Genomic DNA, 19735 nt, shown 5'->3' with positions numbered 1-19735 from the left:
CGGCAATACACAGGGGTTCCTCCTGGCTCTGCACTCAAGAATTACTCCTGGTGGTGCTCAGGGAACCATATGGGATGCTGGGAATCGAACCCGGGTCATCCACGTGCAAGGCAAACGCCCTACCCACTGTGCTATCTCTCCAGCCCCTAGACTTACAAATTTTTGTGCCTGAGTTTCAGTTATACAATGATCAGGTACCCATCCCTCCACCAGTGCCCATTCTCCACCACCACGGATCCCAGTATCCCTCCCATCGGAGAATTTTAAGCAGTTCCCCGAGCACAATTTCTCGGCCAAGCGCCTTGGGACATTCTAAGGCGGGTAGGGGTGGAATTCACGCCTGTGAGAGGTCGTGACTTGAGGGTGGGGAGCTGCAGGAAGGCAACAGTGTCGGAAGGGGGTCTCGGAGGTTAGGGGCCTGGTCAGGGTGCCACTGGCCGACGCCCCAGAGCGCCCCGCAGTGGCTGGTGTTCATGGTGGGCTGAGGGCTGGTGGTTGTGGCAGGTGTCTCTGGGAGTCCCAGCCCAGACCTTTCCCAGGTCCCAGCCCCTTCCCCGGGAGAGTATCCGAATGTGCTAGAGAAGTGTGGGCATTGCAAGGTGGCCGCTCCGGGAAGTGGTTTGTGGGGCTGACTCCGGCCCACGGTGTTGTGTTATATGCTTGGAATTTGCTGCAGCAGCTTGAAATTTATAAGACTGTGATATGTCTATGTGACGTTTACTAAGGGGGAGGATGTGAAGGCCCCCACCAGGCTTAACTGTGAGCAGAGAGGTCATGCAAATAGTTTGGTTGTGACTTTTTTTTTTTGCTTTTTGGGTCACACCCGGCAATGCACAGGGGTTCCTCCTGGCTCTGCACTCAGCAATCAACCCTGGCGGTGCTCAGAGGACCATATGGGATGCTGGGAATCGAACCTGGGTTGGCCGCGTGCAAGGCAAATGCCCTACCCGCTGTGCTATTGCTCCAGCCCCTGTGGCTTTTTAAAAAACAAAATTTGTTTTTGCAGGCTGGCACACCCAGCGGTGCTCAGGGCTCACTCCTGTGTCCCCGGATCACTCCTGGAGGTGCTCAGGGGGACTAGATGCGGTGCCGGGGATTGAACTTTGTAGGGCATGTGCCAGGCAGGTGCCCTACCTACCCACTGACTGTGGTTATTTCTCAACATACCTGTTGTCACAGCATCCTCATACTCCTGAATTGTCATGTGAGTGTTTCTCAATTATACCCTAATAAAGGTGGAGAAAATATTGATATGTGTTACTTCCGTCCAGTCCTGGATTAGATTACCAAGAGCAGAGACAGGAGTTTGGGATGTCTTGTTCCCCAGAGTGAATTATTTTAAAAGAACTGTACTCCAAAGTAGAGAGAGAATAAGAAGGAATGTGCCTGAAAGAGGCAGGGGTTTGGATGGGGTGGGGTGACGGGGGGGGGGGGGGGATCCTGGGGACATTTTTTTTTTCGTCGATTGCCTCGAGCAGGCCCCAGTAACGTCTCCTTCATCCTAGCCCTGTGATTATATTCAAGGCTCTTTAGGAGAATGAGACCCATCATTGTTACTGGTATTTGGCATATTGGGTACGCCACGGGGGAGTTTGCCAGACTCTGCCCTGTGGGCAGGCTACATTCGATAGCCTGCAAGTTTGTCCAAAGTAGGAATGAGATGATAAGATGTCATAAAAGATGTCCTGATAAGATGTCGCATTCGCGGCCGCGCGGTACCGGGAGCTGGATTTTATAGTTTCTGAGTCTTGGCCGTTGATGGGATTACACGGCGCCAGGGGGCCAGGTGGTGGGTGTGACCCCTGCCTACTGGAATTTGGAGGATCTGGGTGGAGGATGCTCGACTCCAATCCGAGTAGGCTGGGAGATCTCGGCCCTGGAACCCGCGTGGCTTTGTCCCTCTGCCAGTACCTTCATGGGTACGGAGAGTGGTCTCAGCATGGTGGTGGCTGGTCCTGGAGGTCTTCGGCTGCCAGAGCCCTGGTCAGGGCGGGGAGGAAAGCTCAACCCACTCCCCTCCAACGGGCCCCGGAGAGGAACAGCCAGGCGCGGGGGACATTGGTGATGGGAAATGCACACTGGTAGAGGGATGGGTGTTGGATCATTGGATGACTGAAACTCAATCATGAAAGCTTGTTTTGTAACTATCTCCTGGTGGTTCAATGAAAAGAAATTAAAGAACTGTGGAAGAGAGTAAGTATGAGATTGGGCATCTCTGGTTTTTCAGAACTTGCTGTCTTGGGCTGGAGGAACAGTCCAGGGTTAAGGCGGTCGCCTTATGGGCATCTGGTCCTGATTCGATCCGGCATACGGTCCTCGGAGTACTGCCAGGAGTGATCCCTGAGCACACTCAGTGTGACTCAAACTCCCTCAAACCAGCAACACCAAATCTTGCTGCCTGCGAGAAAAAAGATTCTCTTTCAGATATCCAGGGATTGGATGAAGACTAACCCTGGTCCCAGCTTTTGAGACTGTAAATCCTTCAGTGACAAGGAGGGAGACTGACACTGTGGGAGAAATTGATCTGTGGTCGCTGTCCTCTCGGTTCCTTTCCGTGTGGCCAACTGAGCCTCGCTCTGGTTATTGCCCTTTGAAACAGAAACCTGAGGGCTTGGAGCCTCCCCCTGAAATGCGGGAGCACAAATGCAGGAGCACTTGTCAGCGAGCGCACCGTCTCCTTCCACTGGTTTGGCGGCTAGCTGGCGGCTCTCACTGTATGTGCTCGTGGCCAACGCCCGAACCGAGGGAGTGGGCCCAGTCTGACGGACCTTTGCCACTCCCGCTGCTTCTGCCGAAGACAACCCAGCCCCCCCGGGAGCCAGACTGGATTGCTTTTTGTTGATGGAAATGGAACTTTTTTTTTCTTTCCTCGGTTTTATTGAATTTTTTAAAGTCGTTCGCAAGAATTGTTTACATTCAACATTCCAATACCCATCCCATCCCCGTCACACCTCCCCACCAGTATTACTTCGGATTTTCCCACCACTACTCAAGCCTACCCCAAAGGCAGACCCGAAATAATTGACTTTGTAACAAGTCTCACAATTTGTTGTCAGACGTTACTGGTGGACTGGTGCCCGCTGGAGCAAATCCATGAACAACTGGAGGACAGTGCTATGGCTCGCTATGTATAATCCGCTAAAAATGATCCAAAAAGGTTTCCTTAGAGGAAAGTGTGAAAATTGTTGTATCTCACCTTGGGGCCATTCAGCCCTTGGATAAGAGATTACTAAACATGTTGTTACAGGTTGAGCCTTGTGTGTGTGTATATATATATATATATGTATATATATATATACATGTTGTGTGTGTATATATATATACACACACGCATGCATATGTATTTTTTATTGTTTTAAATTTTATTTTTTTTAGACCATTCCAAAGTTGCTTATGATTGGATTTCAGTCTTACAGTATTCCAACCATCCCTCCACCAGTGTTCATTTCCCAGCACCAGTGTCCCCTGTATATGTATTTTTTTTTCTTTTTGGGTCACACCCAGTGATGCTCAGGGGTTACTCCTGACTCTGCACTCAGGAGTTACTCCTGGTGGTGCTCAGGGGACCAGAGGGGGTGCTGGGAATTGAACCCAGATCAGTCGCGTGCAAGGCAAATGCCCTCCCCGCTGTGCTATCGCTCCAGCCTCTCAGTCAGCCTTTGTGTGGAGATTTCCAGAGGCCGAAATTACAGCAGGAAGCGTGGATTGAAGCATCGCTGATGGCTCTGGGCCGGCCCCTTGGGCACAGATGGCACTGCCTTTGTTTCCAGAGTCAACGGGTGCTCTCTGTGGCCTACGGGGTGGCCCTCCAGAGGGTGGGGGTGCTCCATCACCATCTGGGACATGCCCCCCGACTCTTTGCTCCTGGTCCCCATCCTAACTATGCCCACGCCCTTTCCCACTGGGCCTTGGGTTTCCATATCATCTTGGGTCCCCCTTTGTCTGGGGTACTTGGGCTGGAGAGAGACATTGGTGTGGAGCTGTGTTTCCGGGGGACACTGGACTGAAGGGGCGCGGGTGAGGCAGAGGCCCGGGTGCCGTCCCAGGGTGTGGGCACCTGGGCGGTCCTCCGGGCATGGCTGGCGCTTGCGTTGACTGAGCGGGCACCTCTGCGACTTTCACCTCGTGCCAGGGCCTCTGGCGAGGGGGGCCGGGGCAGCCCTGCCCACCACACTCACCCTCAATTCTGTTCTCTCCTAGCAGAAACAAAGACGCTGTGGCGCTTCTGCTGGCGAACCACCCACACCGCGTTGGAACCCCCCCTCCCCCAGGCCCACTCCCCGACTTTCTGCAGGGATGATCTAGATAGTCAGCAGGGCCCCAGGGGCCCAGAGCGGGACAGCTGTGGCATCACCTGGCTGAGAGTTGGCGTATCCCTGAGACTCACCCAGATGGCCCGGGGCCTGTCTTCTTTTTTAATTGTTCTGCACACCCGGCAATGCTCAGGGGTTCCTCCTACCTCTGCACTCAGGAGTCACTCCTGGCGGTGCTCGGGGGACTTTATGGGATGTCAGGATGGAACCAGGTTGGCCGTGTGCAAGGCCAGCGCCCTCCCTGCGGTGCTATGGTCCGGCCCCCTGTGGCCAGCCTTTTGCCGTCAGCTTGACCTTGCCCTCACCGGACAGGCTACGGAGGGCTCCTGCCGGGGCGTCCACAGCTGCGTGGCCAATAGATCGCCACACTGTTTCCCACGGCAGCTGGGGGAGGGGAGCGAATTCCCCCTCCCGAGTCTGAGAGTGGGGGGCAGGCAGGGTCAGGGGTCAGCTGGAAAATCCTGTCTGAAGGAGAGCCCCCAGTGGAGAGAGACGACCCGCAGGTCAAGTCCACGAGCTGTGAGTCCCCCGGAGTTCTGGGGCGGGAGGGCGCCAGGCTTCACCTCGAGGCCTTCCTGTGGCCCTGGGTGCCCCCACGGTCCCTCTGCAGCTTTGGGTGAAAATCCAAGAGGCCTGGTGAGCCCTTCCCGATCTCCACCACTTCAGCCATCCTGTCATCAGCTGCCCAGTTGGAATCCCCCCGGGGCTTAGGACCTGGGGGCGGGCCAGTCTCTGAGCTCTGGAGTGGGTAGGGAGGTCGCTCAGGGCGCTCTTGGCTGTCCCTGTCCACACTTGTGTCTGAGTCCAGACCTCCTGACTCTTAAGGACTTCCAAGGGCCTTGGCACCCTCTCTCCCCCACGTGCAGCCCTGGCTCCCGGTTGGGCCCCTGGGGAGTCCCAGATTCAGGGTCGGGTTCAGGATGCCAACATGCTGCTTCTTAGGGGGGCCACGATCCTGCTGGTGACCCACACAGGCAGAGGGGGGACCTGTGGACGCGAGGTGGCGGTCCCCGGGGAGGTGGATGGAGCCGGGTAGAGGGATCTCGGGGGGCTCCCAGAGTCGCTCTTGCTGGTGCCATGTGGGGGGGCTTCTGGGTCTCTTCTGGGTCAACAGCACAACAGACCCGGCGGGGGGTCGGTTCAGAAACTCTGGGGTTTTTATGGGCGTGGCCCCGTGGCCCAGGGGGGGTGACACAGCCCCTGACTGAGAGGGACGCCTGTTCTCTCGGTCCTGGTGTCCGACAGTTAACGGGAACCACTGGGCTGAGCCCGTTTTTGAGGAGAAGAGACAAAACTTGCTCTATCTCTGGGCCACTTTTTCCTGCTTTTCTTTAGTTTGACAGATAGACAATGATTTAGAAGAGTTGAACATTTGAAAAATTGTTTATTTGGGCGGTTGGGGGGGGCATGCCGGTGGTGCTCAGGGCTTACGCCTGGCTCTGTGCTTACAAGTCACTCCTGGCGGGGCTCAGAGGGCCGCATCAGGTGCAGGGCGGAGGTCAGGGTTGGCAGCAGGCAAGGCGGGTGCCAGGACCAGCCCCTGCAAGATGGTCACCCGAGCCTGTGGTTATGCAGAGTGTTTGTGCGAGAGAGTCAAACACTGCAGAACGTGGTGTGTATTCCCTGGCCCGCCAAGTATATTCAAGATATTTTCAGTAAACAGAATGGTAGGAAATAACGTCCCCAGCTACCCAGCAGGGCCCTGCTTTGAAACACTCTGTGATTAGGCGGACGATTTTCGGCTGGGGGAGGCGGGGGTCACCTCGCCCAGATGCCTCCGTCCGCTGATGACGTCTCCGTCTTGCTGGCAGAGAAAAGCCCGTGATTTGTTGGCGTGCGTGACACCAGTGGGTCATTCTGGAGCTTGTGGAAAAGTCCACGCGCCCCGAGTTTGCTCTGTGCTCCTGTGTCCGACCCAGGCGTGACTGTTTCATGCATGTTCCGTGCTATCCCTCCTCCCGGCCCTCCCGGCCGACCCTCTTCCTCCCACTCCTCACTGGGCCTCCTGTTTTAGGTGCATGAGCTAGAGGCCGGGTGGCCCGCTGGTCAGCGCTCAGAGCTTTGCATCTGTGGGCATTTGCCCATGGTCATCACATGTCTCCCTGGGAGACCTGGCCCAGGTGGCACGGAGCTCTTTATCCAGTGGCTCGGGTGGGGGAGGGGACAGATGAAGTCAGGTTGGAAAGTGACCCCCACTCAGTGCTGCCCCATGGAGGTGGGCTGGGGCAAGGCTGGGTGGGGCTCTGCTCTCCTAAGGACCCCGCCTCTTCCTGGAGCCCCTCCTCTGACTCCCTGTGCCTCATGCTCCCCCCCCACCCCGCCCCAGGTCACGGTTGAGGGTCCCATGTCCACTCTCCTGAGGCCCCGGGGGCTGGGCGTCCTGCCTGCATGGAGGAGCTGGGCCCGGGAGCACCTGTCCCCCTCCTGTCGCTGGCCAGGACCGGCTCCTCCTGGGCTGCGGGTGCTCTTCCAGTGGCCGGGGTCCAGAGGGGAGACTGGGGTCTGGCTGGTGGGCCAGGGCAGGGAGGAGTGATGAGGGTCCGGCTGAGTGGACAGGCCCAGCTGAGCAGCTGAGATCCAGCTGGGGGACCGGGATCCGGCTGAGTGACTGGGGTTGAGCGGTGTGGCCGGGACCCAACTAAGCTGTCGGGATGCAGCTGTGGTCGGACCCAGCTGGGCGGCCCTGCGCGACCTGGAGCCAGCTGAGTGCCAGGACTTGGTGGAGCTGGGGGCGGGGCTTCCAGCGCTGGCTTTGTCTCTGTTCACTCTCCCCCACTGGTCCGTGCTCCCCCTCTCCTGAGGTCTGTGCTCCCCCTTCCCTGGGGTCCGTGCTCCCTCTCCCCTGGGTCCGTGCTCCCTCTCCCCTGGGTCCGTGCTCCCTCTCCCCTGGGTCTGTGCTCCTCCCCTGGGGTCTGTGCTCCCCCCGCCCCTGGATCCGTGCTCCCCCCCCGGGACTGTGCTCCCCCTCCTCTGGGACTGTGCTCCCCCTTGCCTGGGTTCCGTGCTCCCCCTCCCCTGAGGTCTGTGCTCCCTCTTCCCTGGGGTCCGTGCTCCCCCTCCCCTGGGTTCCGTGCTCCCCCTCCCCTGAGGTCTGTGCTCCCTCTTCCCTGGGGTGCGTGCTCCCTCTTCCCTGGGTCTGTGCTTCTCCTCCCCTGGGTCCGTGCTCCCCGTCCCCTGGGGTCCGTGCTCCCCCTCCCTGGTCCATGCTCCTCCCCCCCCCCCACTCCGGGCTGTGTCCCTCAGCAGGGCTGTGTGTCCGAGGCCTTTCCAGGGCCGCTCCTGGCTCCCTCTGCCCCTGCCCTCGGAGGAGCAGCCGGCAGGCCCCTGGCTGGAGGATGATGTTCCCTCCCTCCCTCCTTCCCTCCGTCCCTCCCTCCCTCCCTGCCAGTTTTAGAACCTTCTGCTCCACCTCATCTGAGAGCGATTTGGGGCGCAGTGAGATGCCTGCCGCCTGCATCCCCTGTAATTTTGGATCCCAAGTGCTGACCTTGGCGCCCGGCTTATTCCCTATGGCTTTCCTCTTGCCACGTTTGAGTAATCCTGCTGGCACAGGGCGCGGGTAAACAGTTTGCGAAACGCCCGCTTGGTAAATGAGGGGCTGGGGGCGGGGCCTGGAGGCCTTTGCGCTGGGGTCTGTGGGGCAGAGGAAAGTGTGGGCTGGGGAGGGCGCTTCCCTCGGGCCCTGAGCGGACAGCGGGCTCCGTCCCAGAGTGTCAGCACCCAGTGACTGGGTGTCAGTAGGAAGTGGGGGGCGGGGAAACGTCCATCACAGAGGAGAGAAGATGTAGCAGGAAAAAGGAAGGATGATAAAATAAGGAAGCCGGAATAAACAGCATCTTGAGCTTTTGTGGACTTGTCCGTGTTTATATTTCTTTCCTCTGTATTATGAAATATTTCCCGTTGGACTTTCAAACTGGAATTCCGAGATCTTGCAGTAGCTCGGTTTTTCTTTTTCTTTTCGGGGCTGGGAAGATCGTCCAGATTCTCTTCTGCCGCCTTGCGTGCTGCTGACCCGGGTTCCTCCCGGTGTCTGTACGGTCTCCTGTGCACCCCCAGGAGTGACCCCCAGGCACAGAGCCGGGAGGAGGCCCCGGGCACTAATGGGCTGTGACCTCAAACCCCAGATCCCCACCCAAGAGTTTTCTTACCTTTCTGCTTTGGCTTTGGGGCTCACGTCGCTGTTGCTGGGGTCTGTATTGGGGTGATGCCCGGATACACGGACATTCAGGTGGTGGCCATCGTCGACTGGGCCCTCCTGCGGGCAAAGCAGATACTCAAGCCCTTGGAGCTTAGCCTGTCAGTTCGGCTTAGGAGTTTGGTTTTGCTTTTGGACTAGACCCAATGGGGCGGGGAGTCACTTCACTCCTGGCTATGCTTGGGGATCTCTGTGGTGCCGGGAATCAAACTCGGGCCTCCAGCCCATAGAAGCATCTCTCGATGCTCCGAAATCACTGATACTAGCGGTTGAAAAGGCAGGAAACTCCATCCTGTCACCTGTATGCTTTGGTGGTTGGTTTGGGGGCCACCCCTGGTGGTGCTCAGGGCTTACTCCTGGTTCGTTGCTCAGGGCTTACTCCTGGTTCTGTGCCCAGGGATCACTGCTGGTGGGCTTCGGAGACCATATGGGGTGCCGGGGATCGAACCCTGGTCGCCTGCGTGAGAGGCAAGTGTGCTCCCTGCTGTGCTATGGCTCCAGACCCAGTGTCTGCATTTCATTTTAACACTTGGTCCCCTGAAGAGTTATGGTTTTTTAAAAAAAAATTTAATTTTTTTAAAAAAATGGAATCATCGTGAGATACAGTTACAAAGTTTTCCTGTTTGAGTTTCGGTCATATGATGATCAAACCCCCATCCCTCCACCAGTGCTCATTCTCCACCACTGATGTCTCCAGTGTACCCACCCCTTTCCAACCCTCCCCCCAGCCTCCATGGCAGAAAATTTACCCCGCACTCTCTCTCTACTTTTGGGCATTAGGGTTTGCAATACAGATACTGAGAGGCCATCACGCTCGGTCCTTGGTCTACTTTCAGCACACATCTCCCATCCTGAGCGATCCCTCCAACCATCATTGACTGAGCGGTCCCTTCTCCATCCCAGCTGCCTTCTCCCTCAGCGCATGAGGCAGGCTTCCAACTATGGAGCAATCTTCCTGGCCCTTGTGTCTACTGTCCTTGGGTGTCAGTCTTTCTCTGTCTGCCCCTCTCTTTCTGACTCACGTCGCTTAGCACGATACTCTCCATGTCCACCTGCTTCTAGGCAAATTTCATGACTTCGTTGGAGACTTACGATTTGGTCTCTTCAAACTCTGCTTCCTCGAGGAGCTGCAGAGGCCGCTGGCTGGACTGGGGAATTGGTGCTGGTCTGGGTGGGAGTGCGGGGGGCTTCTGCCCACACCTGGACGTCTCCCCTAGCTGGCCGGCCTCGCTTCTCTGCCCTGGTCACCAGGACGAAGGGGCTGAGTCTGTCCTTCTCAGCACTCGGCACCAGACCCCTCTTCTCTTCTCCCCCACTTTTCACGTTCCCCATCCCACATGTGTGTTCAATGTCACGGCTTGCATGTGCCAGGAGGGACCCACCCCCAGCCCCCTTTCACCCGCGGCCGGGCACAGGTGGACCTCTAGGGATGAATGCAGAAGCGAAGCCACGGACGCATGTCTTCCATCATCTCCCCGCTCCTGCGTGCGGGGCTCAGCACCAAGCAGGCGGAAGCATTTTATTTTTTAATTTCTTTTAATTTATTTATCGGATCACTGTGAGAGCAGTTACAAAGCTTTCAGGTTGAAGTCTCGGTCATACAGTGATCAAACACCCGTCCCTTCACCAGTGCACATTTTCTACCACCAAGATCCCCAATATGCCCCCCCCCCATCGCGCCCCTCCTGGGTCTGTGAGGCAGGTGATTTCCACCTAACTCTCTCTCTCTACTTTCATTACATTCGTTATTTTGACAAGACGCACCGTTTATTATTTGGAAATTTCCCCCAGCAATCAAACCTGCTCAAAAGGCATCGTGAAATAATTTGTTTTCTCTTGCTGGTTATGAAGACCATATGATGTCGCACAGCTGCTCTGGTGGTTTTGGATTTCTGATATTTTACTAATTAAGTCTGGAGGGATTTCTGCCAAAAGCCGCATAGTTCCGAGATTGGTTTGTGTGCCTCTGGGGCCATGGCCGTGCCGGAGAGCCGCTGGTGGGGGGCAACTCGTAGTCTCTGCAGGGCAAGAAGGATGTGCCGGTTCCGCCCCCCGATCCCATGAGGCTGCAGTTGCCCCGTCACCCCCGGCTCATACCTGACTGTCCAATAAGCTCTGAGGCAGCGGCTGCCGTGCCCGGGGGTCGGGGGGGGGGGGGATGGGGGAACGGACAGATACACCCTTTCCCTCCAGGGGGTGAGGGGGCACGGTGTTGTAGCTTACTGCATAGTCCGTTCACATTTCTACCAGAGGCTCTGGGTTCCAAATTAGGTCCATGTGCCTCTGGAGCCTTGGCTGTACCGGAGAGCCGCTCATGGGGGGCAACTTGTGGTCTTGGTGGGGGGGGCGCATTTTGTTTTTTTTAACAATCAAAAACTTGATTGAGGTTCTGTGATGTCCAGGCTGGTGTTACTGATGGTTTTCCAAGCACGAAATCCCAGCATCAAGTCGGTCATCAGCTTCCTCCCCAGAAGACCCCGGTACCCTCCCTCCCCCCCTCCCACACACTCAGTTGTGTGCCTCAGTTTTCTCGTTGTGCTGCGTTGGGTCCATTGTACCTTGAACTCTCACACAGGAGAGGTCAGTCAGCACCTGTCCCTTTCGTCCTGGCTCCCCTTGGTGTGCAGTCCCCGCCTGGGGTGCTGCAGTGACTCTGCTCGTAAGAACACACAGTATCCTGTGGTCCACTCACGCACTCATGGACAGTCAAACATTTGGACTGTTCACATGTTTTGGCTCTCGTGCTAATAAGTGCTTTGTGAACATGGGTGTGTGCATTTCCTTTCAGTGCCAGTCTGTGTTTCTGGTGTGGGTGCCAGGCAGTGGCACGTCGAGTCGGATGTGAGTTCTGGTTCTGTGTTTCTCCTTCCTTCCTTCCTTCCTTCCTTCCTTCCTTCCTTCCTTCCTTCCTTCCTTCCTTCCTTCCTTCCTTCCTGCATCACACCCAGAGATGCTCAGAGATTACTCCTGGCTCTGCACTCAGTAATTACTCCTGGCAGTGCCTGGGGGACTCTATGGGTTGCTGGGAATTAAACCCGGATCAGCCACGTGCGAGGCAAATTCCTTCCCCGCTGTGCTATCGCTCCAGCCCCAAGTCCTGTGTTTTCTGAGCGCTGGCCATGCTGCTTTCTAGAGCGGTGATGCGCACCTTCCCGCCCATGGCGAGGGGGGCCCTTTCTCACCACCACCACGGTGGCAAGGTTTGAAGCCAACCAAGCAGGAGGAAGGGCTAGTGTCAGCAGGCTAAAGGGTCAGGGCCAGGGGAGTCTTTGGGCTTCCTCCCGTCTCCGGGAGAGCCTCCTTCTTTTGGGGGGTGCTGAAAAGAAGATCCCGAGGCCGGAGCGGCCGCACAGGGGGGAAGGTGTTGGCTTTGTACACGGCCAATCTGGGTTTGGACCCCAGCATCCCATAGAGTCCCCCGAGCATCATCTGGATTGATTCCTGAGTGCCGAGCCAGGGGGAACCAAATTTCGGCAGGTGTGACCCAAAAAGCCAAAGGAGAGAAAAACAAGAGAATGTCCTATGGTGATAAATACTATCCGTCCACCCAGTCCCCGCAAATCACACACCCTCCCAAGCCCCTGAGCTGGCCCGCACATAGACGCCCCACCCCACTCAGCACCCCGTGGAAGACCAGCCGGTCTGCTGTGCTGGGCTGCGTCTACAGGAAGTATCTTTTGGAGCGGGGAGGGGGGTCATACCCAGCGATGCTCAGGGGCTCCTCCTGGCTTTGCACTCAGGGATCACTCCTAGCGGTCCGGGGGGACCCTATGGGATGCCGGGGATTGAACCCAGGTTGGCCACATGCAAGGCAAATGCCCTTTCCACTCTACATTTGCTCCGACACCAGGAAGTGTCTTCCAGCTGGCACCCAGGCCCGGGCACGGGCGCGGGTCAGAACTGGGTGTCGTGGCTTGTTTCTGGGGGATGTGAGTGTCCGCCAGCGCCCAGGCCGGGGAGACCGCGAGGCAAGGGGCTTCCCAGCACAGGCTGGCTTTGCTTCTTGAGCAAAGCACATGGGATTGGTCCTTTGCAACCTTCTTTCAAGTCATGGCGAAAGAATGTCTTTCAAAAAGTTGATGCAAGGGCCAGGGTGTGACTCTGAGCTGACCCCAGCACCTCCCTGTTCCCCACCCCCCAGCACTCCTGGGAGTGGCCCTGGAAATCTAAAAAAAAAAAAAAAGATTCAGTCACTTTTTTGGTCTTTTGTTGTTGATGAGAAAAAGCTGCAGAGAGTGGATCCCAGTGACCGTGAGCAAGGGGCTTCCTCGGCCCCGGGGGTCCCCACTGCCCCGAGGGGCCAGGGAGAAGCTGCCCTCTTACGAGCCCTGGGTTGAGACAGGATGAGAACCTGGGGCCAAGGGAAGGAAAGGCCAGAGAGGTTGTACCGGAGATCAGGGGCACCAAGCACCATCTCCCGGGCACACAGTGAGAATAGCCCCGAGAATGACCCCTCGCACCCTGACACCCCGACAATCATGATCATGATCATGATCATTCTGTTGTTCGTCGATTGCCTCGAGCAGGCACCAGAAACGTCTCCTTTGCCCTAACCCTGAGATTTTAAAAAGTGCCATACTCAAGGCTCTTCCAGGGTTAGGAGGATGAGACCCATCGTTGTTCCTGGTATTTGGCATATTGGGGACGCCACGGGGAGTTTGCCAGACTCTGCCGTGTGGGCAGGTGACATTCGGTAGCCTGCCGGGTTCTCCAAAGTCAAAACGAGATAATAAGATGTCTTATTATTCCGACAGCAGGAGGAAAATACCAAACACAGTCTTGGAGTGGAGGAGGGAGAGCAGGGGAGGGGGAGGAAGTTTCTTATCTCTGCCTTGTTACAGGAACCAGCTGCGTCTGCGCGGGCACTGCAAGAGGACACACTAAACCTGGAAAAACGTGGCTTGAGCAGAGCCAATCTGCCGGTGCCAGGGGCCCGCAGAGCGCCGGGCGGATTCGAGGGAAGGGCTGACACCTGCTGCTCATCTTTCCCCCCGGAACAGAATTGGGGGTCAGGCTGCAGAGGGGGCATCCTTTAACCCAATGCTGGCTTGTGTCCACCACCCCCCTTGGAGGAGAGAGAGGCAGAGACTTGGAGGGAGGGGAGGTTGGAGAAGGAGAGAGGGAGAGAGATGAAGAGAGGGAGAGAGAAAGAGAGAGGGAGAGAAGGAGAGAGAGGGAGGGAGAAGAGAGTGAGAGACAGAGAGAGGGAGAGGGAGGAAGGGAGAGGCAGGGCGGGACAGAGACGGAGTCAGTGAGGGAGAGAGGGATAGAGAGAAGGAGGGAGGGAGGGAAGGAGAGAGGGAGGGAGGGAGGGGAAGGAAGGAGGGTCAGAGAGCACTGAGAGTGTGTGCTGGCCCCGTTCCTTCCGGAGAGGTCTTGTGCCAGGGTTTCTTAGTCACTGGAGGTGCCATGCCCAGACCAGGACTCACTCATGGCCGTCTGGGTTTGGCTTCTCCGCCCGCCCTTACCCTTCTGGACGTCGGCTGGTGGCGACAGTGGCTCCTGGCCACGTGTCCTGATGTGGCCACACACTCCCTGCCTGCTGGCGCTTCCCCGGGTACAGGAGTCCGTCCAGCCAAGGCTGCAGAGGGCCTGAGGCTCTGTTCTGAGTCGGGGGTGCTGGGGGGGGAGACGCTTTCTCAGGTGAAGGGGTCGTTCCTGCTTGCAGTGGACGTGGCTGTGTCCACACACCTCCTGGCGCCCTGCTTTGGTGGCCATGCTGGCCCCTGGCCCCTTGCTGCTCCCCCGCTGGGGAGGGAGGGGGGGGGAGCCTTTCCTCTGCAGGTTCTAGGCTCGGGTTCCAGGCCTTGGGATGCCAGTGGGCACAGCTGGCCAAGGGCACCTTCCCTCCTCTTCCTTCCTTCCTTCCTTCCTTCCTTCCTTCCTTCCTTCCTTCCTCCCTCCCTCCCTCCCTTCCTCCCTTCCTCCCTTCCTCCTTTCCTCCCTTCCTCCCCTCCTCCCTTCCTCCCTCCTTCATCCTTCCCTCCCTCCCTCCGTCCCTCCGTCCCTCCCTCCCTCCCTCCCTCCTTCCCTCCCTCCCTCCCTCCCCTCCTGCCCTCCCCATGGGCAGCTTTGACCACCAGGCCCTCCGGGTGCTTCTGCTCCGAGCAGGGCTACCTGGGCCCTCCTGCAGCCCACGGTGCTTTGAGCACCACGCGATGTTGGAAATTGAGCCTGGGCAAGGTGTGTGGTCGTTGTACCCCTGTGCCGAGGCCTGCCCGGGGACCATGGGGCGCCCTGGGGATAGGGCAGTGCCGCCCATAGCCCCGGAGCTCTCTGAGGCGGCAGCAGGGGTCTGGAGAGCGCAGAGGGGCCTGGGCAGGGCCACGCGTCTGGGGGCGTTTGGGAATGGAGACGCTGCCCTTGGGACCAGGCGCCTCTGGCAGGATGAGGCAGGAGGCGGCTTGCGTCTGGGAGTCCCGGGCTGTCCCGGGCGTCTCCTTTCCAGAGAGAGAAACGTTCCTGAAGACGCGCTGCTGAGAGCGAGGGCCAGCGGGTCTTTGGAAAATCCCTGTGCAAGCGGGAGGGATGTTTGGGGGCAGCTGTCTCGGCCTCGGCGGCTGTGGTAATAACCGCACGGAGAGAGAGCAAACACGGGAGCTCGCCTTCCCCGCGGACGGCCCGGAGCTGCCTCTCGGTCCCTGCACGTTCCTTGGAGCAAGCAACCTAGAAAAGAGCACGCACATTTTGTTTTTATTTCTTTCTTTATTTTAAAAGATTCAAATACTTTTTAAAATTTTTATTTAATTTTTAAAAAAATTTTATGAATCACCGTGAGATACGGTTACAGACTGACACATTTTTGTGATTACGTTTCAGTCAAACAATGTTTGAGTCCCCGTCCCTCCACCAGTGCCCGTTTTCCACCACCAAATGTTCCCAGGAATGTGGCAGGCACATTCCCTCTTGCGCTCTCTCTCTCTCTGTGTCTCTCTCCTTTGGGGTGTTATGGTACTGCATGAACATTTTACAAAAGATCCACAACCAAGGAATCACTTACCCTATGGGGGTCAAATACTCCCACTTTAGGGGCTGTGAGCGATAGCACAGCAGGTAGGGCGTTTGCCTTGCACGCAGCCAACATGGCCGACCCAGGTTCGATTCCCAGCATCCCACATGGTCACCCGAGCACCGCTAGGAGTAATTCCTGAGTGCAGAGCCAGGAGTAACCCCTGAGCATCGCCGGGTGTGACCCAAAAAGCAAAAAAAAAAAAAAAAAATCAAGACAAAAAAACAACTCCCACTTCAGTTCTGGCTGTCGCAGGCCCAGTATGGCTAAGTGGGTCCCCCCAGCTGTGCTCAGGGGCCCGGAGGTGCTGGGGACACTCAGGAAACCTGCGAGGAACCAGGGCTGGGTTCTTCCCGGCCAGCCCACAGAGGCTCAGCCTGGGTCTTGCTAAGTCTCTCGGTGGCACTTCCCGCCCCGCCGGCTGCTGGGGTACTGAGATCCCGAGACCCAGAACCGCTGCCGGGGTTCCTGGGTGCTGCCTTCGGCGCCATCAGGGGAGTTGAGGCTGGCTAACGGCTCTTGCTACCGAGCGTGAGCCGCTCCGCATCACGGGGGCTTTTCCCGTCAAGCCCCGGCGAGGGTCCAAGCAGCTCGCACGTGTGCTGGACCCACGCAGACCAGGCCAGCAGCAGGGTGGGAGAGACACCCCCGTTCCATGCAGTGCCGCGTCTCCATGCACGTCCAGGTGCCCCACGGCCTTGAGACAGACAGACAGACAGACAGACGGGACCCCCGGTCACCCTGAGAGCTGGGTCAGAGGAAAACGAAGTCAAGGTGTAAGAATGCCCCCGTCTCAGAAGGAGGCGAGGGGCGGGGGCCGTTTCAGGGCACTCAGGGACGAAGACTCTGACCTCAGATGGGGCTGGAGGCAGGGGCTGGAGGTTCCTACGCTCCCTGCTGGTACACAGTCTGTATGTGCGTGCATGTGTGTGTGTGTGTACCTGTGTGTCTGCATATCTCTTCATGTGTGTCTGTGCATAATGTGTGTATATATGTGTCTGTGCATGTGTGTCGGTGCCTGTGTGTGTTTGTGTGTGTGCATAAGTGTGTGCAGGTGTGTGTGTGTGCTGGTACATGTGCATGTCTGTGCATGTGTGTGTCTGTGCATGTGTGTCTGCATGTGTGTGTGCTTGTGGGTTGGTGCATGTGTGCATGTGTGTCTGGGCATGTGCATATCTGTGCATGTGCGTATGAGTGTATGTGTGTGCATGTGTGTCAGGGCCTGTGTGTGTGTGTCTGTGTGTGTGTCTGCGTGTGAGCTGGCCCAGCATCCCTGGTAGCTGCCTGTCCAGCGAGTTCCCCAGAGATGCCCCTGGTGGGAGCCAGGCTGTCCGAGGCTGTGTTCGAGCTGCACTGTGCAGGAGGGGTGGGAGTGGGGTCCCCGCTAGGCTGGACTCTGGCTGGGGCCCGTGTGTGTGTGTGGGGGGGGGGGCGCCCTGCTGCCTCGGGTCCCAGCCAGCCCCTCCCGCCCGCTGAGCCCCTCTGGGGACAGCGCAAAGAAGCAGGAGAAGCGAGTCTCTCTCCACCTCTCTTCCACTCAAGGGGGAAGATGTTGAAACGTTCTTTCTCCTGGTAGAGAATTCGGGGGGTTTATTTATTTTATTTATTTATTTATTTTTCTTTTTGGGTCACACCCGGCGATGCACAGGGGTTACTCCTGGCTCTGCACTCAGAAATCACTCCTGGCGGTGCTCAGGGGACCCTATGGGATGCTGGGAATCGAACCCGGGTCGGCCGCGTGCAAGACAAATGCCCTCCCCGCTGTGCTATCGCTCCAGCCCCTCTGGGGAGTTTAAAGTCTCATTTTACTTCTCACTGCTGCCGTTCCTCCTCCCTTTCCACCCGCCGCTGTGGAGCTGTGGGGCATTCAGGACAGTTGTCCCTCCCGTTCCCAGCCAGCAGGAACTAGTCGTGCGTTCTTGGTACTGAGCAGGTTTTGGTCTGTGGCCGTGGTCGAGGTCCCAGCGCTTGTGAGCGGATCCGTGGCCTCTCTGGTCTGTGAGGACGTTTGCAGCCACCTGGTGGGGGGCCGAGCCGGTGGGGACAGAGGGTCAGGACCTGGGGCTCAGGGTGCAGCCGATGGAGGCAGGAAGGGAAGCGTCCTGGAGGGCATTGCAGGGAGAGCTTGGCTGGGTACACCCTCCCCCGCTGCGCCCCAGCTCCCTGGGGGCCCCCTTGTCATTCCTGGGACTTGCCATAAATAGCCGTGGCCCAGCCTGCCAGGAAAATGCAGATGAAGTTGGTCCTTCCTTCAGGCTCCTCTGCGGTTCACTTTTAATTCACTTTTAATTACTGCGGAAGAAGCCAGGAGGATTGTTTTTATTTGCGTTTATTTCATTTTGTTTTTTAGTGTCTTTGGGTTTCGGGGTCATCCCTGATGGCGTCCAGGGCTTACTCCTGGCTTCGTGCTCGGGGATCATTCCTGGCAGGGCTCAGGGGGCAGCAGGAGGTGTTGGGGATCAAAGTGGGGTCAGCTGTGTGCAAGGCAAACTTGGAGAGTCGCGCCGGCCCCTGGGGATGATTCTAGGACAAGCGGCTGCCTTCTTCCTGCCCCAGACATGTCCAAGTGCAGAGGCCACGGTTAAGGAATTTCACTTAATCTTGATCATCTAGGGAGCTGACTGCATTTTTTTTTTTTTTAAAGAATTCTTTCCAGGGAACCGGAGCGATAGTACAGTGGGAAGGGCACTTGCCTTGCGTGCAGCCAGCCCGGGTTTGATCTCCAGCACGCCGTAGAGTCCCCTGAGACCTGTCAGAAGGGGGTCTTGGGAGCAGAGCCAGGGGTAAGCCCTGAACACCACTGGGTGTGGTTCTTGCCCACCCCTGCAAAGAAAGAATTCTCCTCAACCTTTGGAAAGTTTGTCAGCCTGGTCAGACACTTCGGGACTACTCTGGTAGAGATGGTGGAGAGGGTGGAGAAGATGGTGGAAGATGGTGGAAAGGATGAGGGATGAGGGAGAAGAAGGTGGTGGAAGGGATGAGAGATGGCGGAGGTGTTGGTTCTGGGGGCTCACGCAGGCCTGGCCTTTCTCCCTGAGTCCTGACCGCACCCCTGCTTTGACTTCCCTTGTGATTGGCCTCGGGACTGAGAGTTTCAGTCAGAGGCGGTCTCCGAGCCCAAGTTTGGCGTAAAGAAATAATTTGCGCCCACACAGAGGGGCACGGAAACCTCAGCGTCCACAGGCTCATGGCCTTGGTCTGCTGAAACGCGGGTCACTGGCCTCAACTCCACTGGCCTCGGCCAGACCACTGTGTGTGGAGGAGGGGGGTTGGTGGGAGCGCAGTCTGGCAGGCATAGGTCCAGGGCTGAACCTGACTCCGCAGGGCCGAGTAGCCCCGCACTGTCGGACCCAGACCCGCCGCCCTGGCACCAGAAGTGGCCTCAGGGATCCCTGGCCAAGCCAGAGAGGAGACCGGAGGTGCAGGAGGACTTAGCTTTTTTTTGGGGGGGGGGGGTCACACCCGGCGATGCTCAGGGGTTTTTCTGGCTCTGCACTCAGGAATTATTCCTGGCGGTGCTCGGGGGACCCTATGGGATGCTGGGGATCGAACCTAGGTCGGCTGCATGCAAGGCAAACGCCCTCCCTGCTGGCCTATCGCTCCGGCCCCAGGAGGGCTCAGCCTTGCTTCCTGAGAAGCTGCCCTTGACCACAGGCTGGGGACTCAGCCCTGGGCTTGTGGAGGCGGCTGCCGCCCCGTGGACTCTCACTGCCGTGCAGGGACCAGCAGCTGCCGCTGGCAGGACTCCACGTGGGCCCCGTGGTGAGGGAGGTGGCTGGACTCCATTTCTGGAAGCTTGGATGAGGCGGGGCCTCAGCTGAGGGCTTTGAGGGCTCAGGTGTGTGACCAAGTCGGCCTTAGGTTGCTGTAGTCTGACCCGGGCCCCAAGAGCTTGGCCCCGGATCTCCCTGGGTTTCTGCTCATTCTTCTGAGCAGGGCTAGTCCAGGGGCTGGAGAGATGGTACCCTGGGGCGGGCACTGGCCTCGCACATGGCCAGCCTGGGTTTGACCTCTGACATCCCATGGGGTCCCCTGCGCACCATCAGGAGTGAGTCCTGAGTCACTGCAGGGACAGGAGCAAGCCCTGAGCGTTACAGAGTGTGGCCCCCAAACAAAACAGCAAGAGAAGCAGGACGAGCCATTGGTTCTGGGTGAGGCCTCAGGGCTGGTTCACTGGATTCCAGTTCCAGCTCTTTGCTGCCCGTTTGTGTGACCTTT

At 57.8% G+C, this 19735-nt stretch overlaps 1 protein-coding gene across 1 annotated transcript in view; it reads left to right on the top strand.

The window, feature by feature from the left end:
* The window catches only part of LOC130034187 (latent-transforming growth factor beta-binding protein 1-like), a 95019-nt gene that overhangs the window by 8784 nt on the left and 66500 nt on the right, over positions 1-19735 (top strand). The window lies entirely within an intron of this gene.

This window comes from Sorex fumeus, unplaced genomic scaffold (assembly GCF_029834395.1).
Source record: "Sorex fumeus unplaced genomic scaffold, SorFum_2.1 ptg000006l, whole genome shotgun sequence".
In the NCBI taxonomy this organism is placed as follows: domain Eukaryota; kingdom Metazoa; phylum Chordata; class Mammalia; order Eulipotyphla; family Soricidae; genus Sorex; species Sorex fumeus.
Note: the sequence above shows the minus strand (reverse complement) of the source record. Positions and strands in the feature narration are given on the sequence as shown.